This window comes from Marmota monax, unplaced genomic scaffold, assembly GCF_021218885.2.
Source record: "Marmota monax isolate L192 unplaced genomic scaffold, Marmota_monax_Labrador192_F-V1.1 WCK01_AAM20220418_F8-fsc00125, whole genome shotgun sequence".
Taxonomy (NCBI): Eukaryota; Metazoa; Chordata; class Mammalia; order Rodentia; family Sciuridae; genus Marmota; species Marmota monax.
The window spans coordinates 14,061,376-14,072,033 of record NW_026695235.1 but is presented as its reverse complement, the minus strand read 5'-3'; the positions used below and the strand labels follow the sequence as shown (position 1 = coordinate 14,072,033).

General features: G+C 52.6%; 1 long non-coding RNA gene across 1 annotated transcript; it reads right to left on the bottom strand.

Annotated features, from left to right (window-relative positions):
- Positions 1 to 660: 660 nt before the first annotated feature.
- Positions 661 to 10,228, bottom strand: LOC124089154 (uncharacterized). The gene is made up of 2 exons (XR_009226210.1): positions 7,250 to 10,228; positions 661 to 5,061 (listed from the first exon to the last, which is right to left on the bottom strand). It is a non-coding gene; the product is annotated as an uncharacterized LOC124089154 (long non-coding RNA).
- Between the last annotated feature and the right edge of the window lie 430 nt (positions 10,229 to 10,658).

Sequence of the window (10,658 nt, the reverse complement as noted above, 5' to 3'; positions counted from 1 at the left end):
AGGGTCCATGTTACGTGAGTCTTTTGTCGGCTTTGATAAAAACCAGTGGCCACGAGGGGAGCAACCCCATGGCAAGGACCCCTAGGTACTCTTGAGGTCGACAGCCAGCCACCAGCAGGAAACCACCTCAGTCTACGACCTTAGGAAACCCTATTCCTTCAACAGCCAGTCTTCTGGGACTGCAGAAACCACGTGCCACGGACTGGGTGACCTAAACAGACATTTTCTCAGTCTCAGTGCTGTTGGCTAGTCCTTCTCATGACCTAATTGAACCTCGTTTACCTCCTTAAGACCTCAGTTCACCTTGGCTTCAACGGATGATTGTGGGGGCATAATGGCCCAGAAAAAGAAATCCCAAGGTATTTGTCCAAGAGAAATGAAAACGTACATCCAAAGCAGCCTTGTCTGAGGATGTTCATGGGAATTTTAGTTATAATAGCAAAAGGCTGATGATATTTGTGTGTCAATCAATAGGAACATGGGCACAAGTTGTGGCTTATCCACACACAGACTGAAGCAGGCCAGAGACCCCCCACCCAGAAGACCCTTACCATAATTAAGCAGAAACCCTCACCATATTTGTGGTATATAAGTTGGTCTTCTTATCAGAGAGCTTTTTGCATAGGACATCGGCTATCGGCAACAATCTGCAGAAGGCACTGTGTTTTGTAGCTTCCTCTTTATTTATAAATGCCAGGTTTGCAGGAAAAACTCGTGAAACCCCTGTAGAGGATGGAAGGGAATGCGCTTGTCATATGAACCTCCTAGCCCCCACCAATAAGTTCAAAGAATTTCTGTACTCATGTTCAGAGGATGAATTCTTAGGTGAGAGCCACCTCTGAACCCTGCAGTCAATAAACCTACTTCCTGAAAAATTCCTCAGGTGTCCAGTCTCTTCTGTCCTACTTTAAGATCATGGCCCATCCACAGACAGTGGTCTCTTTCTACAGTGGGGCACTGCTCAGGAACGTCATTAAGAAATGCATACTGGCAAGAGCACTCCCCTGCTGCTACTACACTGAGACAGCTGAAATTGAACAGGGGACTCTTGTGACCCTGCACCCTCCTGCGGGCAGGAATGCTGGGAAATCTGCCTGCTGCAAACGCAGAGGCCTCTCTTGGGATGGAAGGTGGTCTCCGGCAAGATGGGTTCCTGGGGGCAGCAAACAACAATGGATCCAGAGCCCTTTGGAGTGGAGCTGGGCTTGAACCAGAGTTTTCTTGCATTGAGGCTGAGGAATTCAAGAGTGTTTGCCCCACAGATTTCGAATCTTCGACTTCCTTGCACTTGTTCCTCCCCATTTTGAGTGGCAGCACTGCTTGTGCTTTCCTGGTGTCTTTCCAGGGGGTGTGGAGGGGCACAGTGTGTTATATTATATCAGCTCCCAAATCTCTGGAACAAGAAGAGATGCTACCAAGGAGCCTCAGTTGCTGCCAGGCCTGGTTTGAACCAGGTATGGGCGAGACTCAGGGGGTCCTACCAGAGGGTGAACAAGGTTGAACAATGTAAATGTTTTGTGGCCAACGGGCCAACCTTGGGAGATTGCAAAGGCCATCCCACTCCAGTTACCTACGGCAAGGGCAGGACCCTCGAGTCTAGGGTGGCCAGAGGGTGTGCTTTAACCTAGAGAAGTGGCAAAAGTCATTGGGTACGATTTAAGTTTAGGATTTTAGGCCTGGGTTTCCATTCTCATACTCTTGAATCCTGCACCACCAGGTTCTCCCAGCAGAAGATTCTTAAAGAAAAGGGCTCACGGCAAAGATGGAATCCAGGACACTGTCAGGAAGACCTGTCTGTAAAATAGGCTCGGGCTGTAAACCTCCTGTGTTCAGATTTGAATTGCTCCTTTCAGTGAGCAAAGGCCTCTGTGAAGGTCTTCTCAGGCCCTCATTAATCAGCCCTTCCAAGAATCTTAAGAGCATTGCTTCACAACACTCTCTCAAAAGGAGCCCAAAATAGGAAAGAGCCTGTTTAAAAGATAATCAGAGCCAGGCACGGTGGTGCACACCTGTAATCCCAGCAGCTCGGGAGGCTGAGGCAGGAGGATTGCGAGTTCAAACCAGCCTTAGGAAAAGTGAGGTGCTAAGCAACTCAGTGAGACACTGTCTCTAAAGAAAATACAAAATAGGACTGAAGATGTGGCTCAGTGGTTGAGTGCGTCTGAATTCAATCCCTGGTACTCACCCCCGATTGGATTTGTCCAACTGGGTGAACATCCATAACATTCATGGAAAGCTGCAAGTTATCAGGAGAATGATACCATCAGAGTCAACACTAGTGTGGATTAAACAAGCCCAAAGTAATGCAATAGAAGCCTCTGACTCAAAGCGGGCGGGGTCAAGGCCCAAAGCCAGAATTGCAGCCATGGGGGCCATCGGGAGCAGTGTGTCCCTGCGTTGGGCTGGATCTCAGGATTGTTGTGGACAGTGCACACTTCATGCCTTTCACGGTACCCCTTCAGGTGGGCCTGTCTACTGTGGCACCTGGTCCCTGTCCCACCACTGGGAGTCAGGGCCCTGGCTCTCTAGGTCCCAACTCTTTGGGCTGAGAAGGAAATGTCCCTGAGCCGCTAATCCTGAGGAACTACGCAAAGTGCTTCATCATGCAGGATCCTGACAGGTCCTGGAGTGGGATGCTGAAGGGGCAAGGCCCCGGGGTCTTGGCCAAGTGTGTGGAGTGAGGCCACAGAGTAGACTGTATTTTCACAACAGGTCTCCCACCCAGTGTGTTGCACCGCTCCAGCAAGAGGTGGCTTCTAGTCCTGTCCTTTCCATTGCAGTTGGCCTCATGGCCTGTCTGTAACCAGGAGATGATGAGTGGGCCAGCATGACCTCTGAGGCAGCTCCCCTGAAAGAAGTCTTCCTGCAGAGGACCTGCCTTCCCCACCAAGGACCGGACAGGGAAGTCCAGCCATATGGTCCCCAGACCAACTCCAGCGCCAACTGAAAACCACAAGTGACCTCAGTGGAGAAAAACACTGGCCCAAATCCTTACCTGGAGAACTCCTGGGCTCAAAGAAAGTGTGTTTCTTCAGCTGTACATTTTGCAGTACTTGCCATAGCAGCAACTGGATTCTTCTGTCATGTGAGGAAGGTCTCCCCTGCATGGGAGGCGCAGAGGATGTGAAGTCATTGGTGATGGAGTTCTGGCCGCTTCTCAAAGTCCTTCAATTGCCTTTGGCAGTCATGGGTAGAAACATAAAACTTCTTAAGTGCAGGGTTTACAGTTGACTTTTTAATCTGAAGAAAGTCAGTGATTCAAATATGCATGCAGAACTCTTCCTACTAGCTCTTAGAAATGCTCTTAGAAAAATAATTGAGGAATTAAATGTAGGTGCAGTGTCCTAGTGCACTTCTGGCTGCTCTATCAGAACACAATCTGGGTGATTTATAAGCAGTGGAGGCTGATTTGGCTCGTGGTGCTGGAGGCAGGTGAGATGGCGGGGCTGCCTCTGGCCAGGGCGTCACTGCTGCACTGACATGCAGGAGAAGGAACCAGAGATGAACACACCCACACCCACGCCCACGCCCACTGCCACTGACCCTCCACCTGCACCTGTGCTCGTTACTGCACAGGCAGAGCCGTGTCCTTAGGTCCACGGTCAGCCCTGCTGGTTGGGGTAAGTTTCCAAAACATGACAAACCATGGCACCCGCGTTCCTTAAATCACTTCTATCTTTCCTAAATGACTTATTAAAAAATACATTGGATTTACAAAGAGAACTATTGCCAAAATGTCGTAGAAAACCTTCTCCCGCTTCTCTGAAGAGCAGGCATTTCTGCATGCTACAGAGCATGGACTTGACCAAAGGCTGCCCAGACTCAGATCTCGGCTGTAACACACCACAAAGTAATGGAGACACTGAGCCACTTTCCCCATACTTAGACAAATGCCCATTTCCTAGACTGGCTGAGCCTCGGAATACCTGCTGAGCTTCTTCTCCTGGTTGGGATCCACCCAACCATGACCCTTTCTGGGTAACTTGTCATGTAAGTGCTTTGTAGCTTTGGGGACACTCTGGATCTCTGACCCAAGCAATGTCCCCACGAATGATGCTGAGCCCAAGACTGTGCATATCCAGCCACTAGCAGGGACCCTCTGCCTCAAGGACCTACAACTCTGTCCCCCTAAGCAGTCCTGGGGCCACTGAGCACCTGGAGTGGTTGGGACTGCTGCCACAAAGGAGGGGGCAAGGGCTCTCTGCCCAGTGAAGCAACATGGGACACCTGAGTTGCCTGCAGGTAGAGTGTTGTCACAAGTTGCAAATTCTGTCCCTGCAAGAGTATGGGTATGATTTAAGTTTAGGATTTGAGGCTGCAGCCCTGTGGCTGTAGGCCACCCCCTGGCCAGCTCAGGCTGGGGCAGAGCCAGCCCACAGGCATTGGGTGAGCAGGAGGCCCCGCCTCATAGCGGATTCCACACGGGGGTGCAAGCTGTGGCATCCTGGGCACCTGAGGTTTGTTCTAAAGCTGTGATTACCAAAACACTGCCCTTGTCCCAGGCCCCAGCTGGAGCAGGGGGTCTACAGCCAGGAGGCACTGAGCTGAGCTCCCATTGGGCTGGATTCTGGGTCACATTGCAAGAATCCTGCTAAAGGTTCTAAAAAACCATTCCAGCATGTTCAGAACATGTGCTGGTTAAGTTGGTATACAGACACATTTAGAAGTGTAACAACAGGTGATATATTTTAAAAGATAAACTTAATGCAGGTTACAAGGTTTTTACCAACTTGTTCGATTTTATTATGGAGGTTACTTTAAATATTAATCCCCCAGTTCTTGCTATGATCTTATCTGAGTACCTTCCAGTTCTAACCAGTAGGTGCTCTACACCCATGGGAACGTTCCACCTCCAGGTAGCATGTGTTCCAGATGACTTCACCGTGTGTGGCGGTGAGCTCGAGGACCAGGTTTCCAGGTTTGATGCACGGTCAGGGTGCAGGCTCCCCAGGACCGAGGCCTGGTCCTGACCCTGGGCGTTCTGTTGGAGAGGACTCAGCTCTACAGCTGTCTGTGATGCAGGTGCATAGATGGCACTAGCTGGTGAGTCAGCCGCAGTCCCTGTGTGGCATTGGGGAAGGGATGAAGACAGAGAGGCCTGTGCAGAAGGGTCCCACTGAGTAGAGGAACCACCCTGTGCATTTTCTGCTTCAGACCTGACATGATTCTACCACAGGTTTCTAAAAATCTTTAAAGTTACATAAAGCATGGTCCATGTCACAGAGTCTGAGAGGCCACCTGCAGATCCCTTGGGGGTTCCTCTCATGAGGCCAGTGGGGTCCTGAGGACAAACCCACAGAGGTGGCTCTGTGTGTGTGCGCAGTGCTCCCACCTCTAGTCCTCACAGAGAAAGTCAAAAACAAAAACAAAAGGACAGGGTTTGAGGCTGGGTCCCTCATTGCCAGGGACTCAGAGCCAACAGCCCTGCTTTCTGCTCCAGGTGCTGTGGGGACTGGCTCTTATGGAAGGGACACCGGCTTTGGAATGAAGTGGAAGCATGGGATTCAATGAGATGGAACAAAAACAAAATGTGATACCCCTGACACACAGACGTTCTGTGTTCTGTCACCATTTGCCAAATTGGGGGCCCCCTGGGCTCCAGGCACCTAAGTGAGCCAAGGGGTTCGGCCTGCACTTCTGGACCCCAATGCATTTGGCTCAGAAAGATGGCTGTCCTTCTGTTCCTGCCTTCCTTTGCCTCCTGCCTGACTGTGCAGGTTCTTCTGAAAGAAAAATCAGAATCGTAACCTTTGTAATGTTAATGATCCTAGTGATTCCACACGTCAGCTAGGTGCAAGTGTGCTTGTGCACAGGACATGGTGCAGGCCTGTGCATGTGTGTGCATGCTGTGTGGTGCACACCTGTGTTTGTGTGTGCACACTGTTGGGAGTCTCCCTGAGAACTCCCCGGGCCTTTCAAACATGGCGGTGAATTGCCAGTGGGCGGCTAGAACTCCCCGGGCTTTTCAGATAAGGAGCCCCTAATGCAGCATGGCGGCGGGCAAGTTGCCAGTGGGCGGATAACAAGTTGTTTTGAAAACCTTCTAATTGGCCCTCCCATCTTCCGAACTCGTGGACAGTCGGTGCCCCCCCATGAATCTTATGCAGGGCGGACGTGCGTGCACCGTAGGTGATGACCTGACCTTTACTGTGATTGGCCCCGGGAGCTTCCTGGTTTAAGATAACTGACTCTCACTTTCTATATAAACTAGCACCAGCTTGCGGTAAAGTGCTTCATCTTTATCACTGCTATCTATGTGTGTGCATTTTAATCTCCGACGATGCCATGTGGTGCACGCCTGTGTACATGTGTGTGCATGTCTTAGGGTGCAAGCCTGTGTGTGTGCATGTCTTATGTTGCACACACACATGTGTGGGTCACATCTTGTGGTGTACACCTGTGTACATGTGTCATGTCTTGTGGTACAAGCCTGTGTATGTGTGTGACATCTTGTGGTGTGTGACATCTTGTGGTGTGTGCCTGGGTACATGTGCATGCATGTCTTGAGGTGCACACCTGTGTGCCTGTGTGTCACGTCTTGTGGTGCACACCTGCGAGTTACATGCACATGTCCCTTTGCTCCTCCAACCACCCTGAGACTCAGCTCTTACTGAGGCTGACCCAGATGGCTGGCTGAGCTCTGTCTGCAGCAGGAGGAGCTGAGTGGGATCCGAGACCCCAGGAGCCACCTGGGCCTCTGGGGCAGAGTAGCAGTGGCCCCCTGGCATCAACCCTACCCTCACCACATGGAAGCCTTTGTCTCCCTCCCACGTCCCCAGAACCCAGCCTCCTCTCTCTTCGTGGACATGACCACTGTCACCAACCTCGTGAGCAGCTTGGTGGCAGGTGGCACTGTGCTTTGTGTGAGGGAACAATGTTGCTGCTCCAGGCCTTTCCTCCTAACCCCCTCCCACCCCAAGCAGCACGGCCAGCGTAGGACCAGCTGCCTGAATAAGCAGAGGCTGGCAGCCGAAGACCGGGGCCACGGAGGGAGAAGGAAGCCCCATGACTGGAGAGGTAGGTGGCAGCAGAGGCTCCCGATGTCCAGAGCAGATGCCTGTTGACCCACCAGGTCTCTCCATGACAGTGCCTTTGGCATCAAGGGTGTGGCTGCCCAGACAGTGGGGTTGGGCCTCCGTCACCCACTCCCAAGTACCTCCAAAGCGCCAGGAGGAAACCCAGGTCAGCTCTCACAGTGCTGTGACCACCCGCCACAGAGACAACAGAGCCCCTGTCAGTCTAGCCATACCTTTGGTCTCGGCCCCGGGGACACCATGGCTCCTGTCTGGCACTGTGTCCCTGGCTTGCTAATGGTCTGGGCAATGGCACACCTTCCGCTCGTAGATGGCAGCTCTGCCATGTCTTGTTTTCTAGTTGGAGGTTTCCAACACCAGCCGTCCACGTCTAGCTCCAGGCCCAGCACTTCAGGCGGGGTGTCGCCCTCCAGCCCCATGATCAAGACCTGCATCCTGAAGACCCACACTCTTCTCAGACCCACCAGGAAGCGAGGAATGCCATCCCGAGGCTGGAGGGGCAGGATGGGGACACGGGACTCACCTGAGCGGAGGCCCTGGGCCAGGCGTGGGCACTGGGCAGGTCCATCAGCACTGGCCACTTGCTGGAGGCCCAGGGTGGAGAAGCCTGAGAAATGAGGACTCTGGGGACCTATGCAGGGACCTGGCATCCCTAGGTTTAGCTCCAGGGGACAACATGGGAGGAAGACCCCCTCACGCTCCAGCACAGACAGGAGTAAAGGAGCCACCGTGACACGGCCCCCCAGCTGGCCCTCCACCCCAGGCCTGCTGACAGAGCCAGGCCAACCTGATTTCAGCAGCCCCTGCCCTCCGTGTGGGCAGAGAGCACTTGGCTTCAGCCCTGCAGCCGCACTGCCCTGGGAGAGACTGGGAAACACATGGAGATGCACGGTCAGGGTGCAGGCTCCCCGGCACCGAGGCCTGGTCACAGGGCCAGGTGCCCTCCACACTACTGCGGGGTTTCCACAAGCTGTGCGCGTCCCAGAGGTCATGTGTAGAAGCTCGGCCTCAGGGTGGAGGTGCTGGGAGGTGGAGGGACCTTTAGGAGGTGGGACCTCACAGGACGGGATTAGTTTACAGGGGCATCACCTGCAGAGGGGACAAAAGCCCACCTGGCAAGAGCCAGTTGTTCCAAAGGAGCCCCTGAGTCTGCCTGGTCTCCTGGCAGATTCTGTGATCCTATTTATCATGCTTGCTCTTGCCATGACGACAAGGGAGCCTCATAAGAGCAGATAGGGCCACCTGAACTTGGATGTTTGGCCTCCAAAACTGTTAGCTAAACAAACCTTTTTTCTTTAAAAGTAGCCTGCCTCAATTATTTTGATACAGCAACAGAAAACAGACTAATACAATCACTAGTGGTCTATTTTCAGCAGTTCCTTTTATCCAATACATCATATTCCGCTTTCAACCAAAAATTACAAGGCAGATTAAAAAGCAAAGAAAAAATAGTCTGAAGAGCCTAAATGAGCATCAGAAGCAGAGTCAGATATGACAAGAATGTTGAATGATAACACCAGGAATTTTAAAAAGCTATGATCGATGTGTTATGGGATCTAATGGGAAAAAGTGAATGCTGAGAGAACAACTGAACAATGCAAGCAGAGAGACAGAAATCCTAAGATCAGAAAGAAGGCTAGAGATCAAAACTGCCCAGAGCTGATGAGCACTTTGGATGGGTTCCCTGGGAGGCTCATGGCTAAGAATGTGAGGTGAGAACATGAGAAAAGAACCCTCTGAAATTAAAAATCTAAGAGAAAAAATAACAGCAGAACAATCCAGGAAGCACGGAGCAACCATGAGAGGTATGATGTAGCTGGGCACAGTGGCCACGTCTGTGACCCCAGCTACTGAGGAGGCAGAGGCAGGAGGACTGTGAGTCTGAGGCCAGACTGGGAAACTCAGCAAGACCCTGCTCAGAACACATGAAGAGGTGCAGCTCAGCGGCAGAGGGCTTTTAGGTTCCACCCCAGCCTCACAGGCGACGGAGACAAAGGCAAGTGAGGCGCCCACGAGGGAGCGAGCGGAGAAGACTGGGGAACAGAGGAGGCAGGAGGAGCGGCACTGGTCTCAGCTGGAGCCGTGGAAGTCACGAGGAAGTCACAGGCGCTGCCTGGTGCAGGGGTGCATGTCTCAGAAAGGCAATGGTGCACGGCGAAGCCCACAGACCTGCAGTGAGAGGGCGCGCCACAGTCGCTGGGGCAGCCACAGCTCTCAGCCACCCCAGACCCACAGGCAGGGCGGTCAGGACGTCCAGCCCAGCGGCACCATGGGTCCCCTGGGTACGATGGACAGCTACGGCTGCCCCATCCCACGAGGGCAGAGCCCACTCTTGAGCGCCCACGGACACTCACCAGGACGGACCAACATCCAGGTCAACAGGCGCACCCGAGGGGCAAGGGAACAGAGTCACACAGGCCTGCTCTCAGACGGCCAGATGGAACAGACCCGGAATCAACAACAGAAAGTGGACACCCCCACTCAGACCAGAGAACCGCCGAGGCCCGCTGCACTACGGAGAACAACGCTTCCTAGGAGAGCTGGCAAGAAGCGTAGATCCATCCCACGAGCAGAAGGAGAGTCTCCCCATCACCCACAAGCTCACTCTTTCCACATACTGTCTTAAAAATAGAATTTTAGAAATCACTTAGACAAAAGTTACAAGATTTCACTAGAACTTTTTTCTTGTTATTAATGTATCAGTCTGTCCAACCAAGAGACAGAAACCACTCAGTAATATTTCTGTACTTTTTTAACATATTTTTTAGTTGCTTTTAGTTGATGGCACCGGTCCCTGCTCCTTTATAATTCATACACAGTGCTGAGAATCGAACTCATTGCCTCAACATGCTAGGCACGTGCTCTACCCTGAGTCACAACCCCAGCCCACGTGGTGACTCGTGTAGTCCAGCGGGTGCCCCAGGCCTGTGAGGGACACCAGGAAAGCTGGACCCTACAGGGGAGCCTCTCAAGGTCTGGTAGGGCTCAAGGGGGCTGGTAGTCGCTGCCCAGGCAGAGCAGGCCCCAGCCTGAGCTACAGGCCCCTCGTTGGCCTGGGGATCTGCAGGGCCTGGGGTGCCACTGAGGTTGCTTGGTGCCAGGCCCCACTGCTCCCTGCCCAAGCCGTTCTCAGCGCGGCATTGGCAGAGGTGTTTGGGGAGCAGGACAGGTAGTCACACGGCTCTGCACCTCTGCAGCAGGGCTCAGGGGCAGGTGCTGGGAGCCATTAGCCAAGTAAGTATGACAATTTCCTTGCCAGCGTACCCCATGTTGCAGTGACATTGAATGTACATGACCTTGCTCAAGGACCAAGGCAGATTAGGGTGTTCCCGGTTTTAAGATAATCTTGTTTAGGGCGTTCCCAGTTTAGGTTCCAGGTTTAAGGTTTAAGATTATTCCTGCTGGGAATAGGGCGTATCCTGCTGCCTGAGTTCCCCTTGAGTTCTCACGGGATTCAGACAATATATTTTGGAGATAGAAGCCCAGTGGAGGTGGATTTGGGAAGAGAACGTGGATTTCCCCAGAACGTGATTGTAGACGGCTGGTGTGAGTTCGGGAATAAAGAGTTGCTGTTTGAATCTACAAGCTGTGTGGTGGCTCGTGATTGTGTGCCCAGCCAGACTG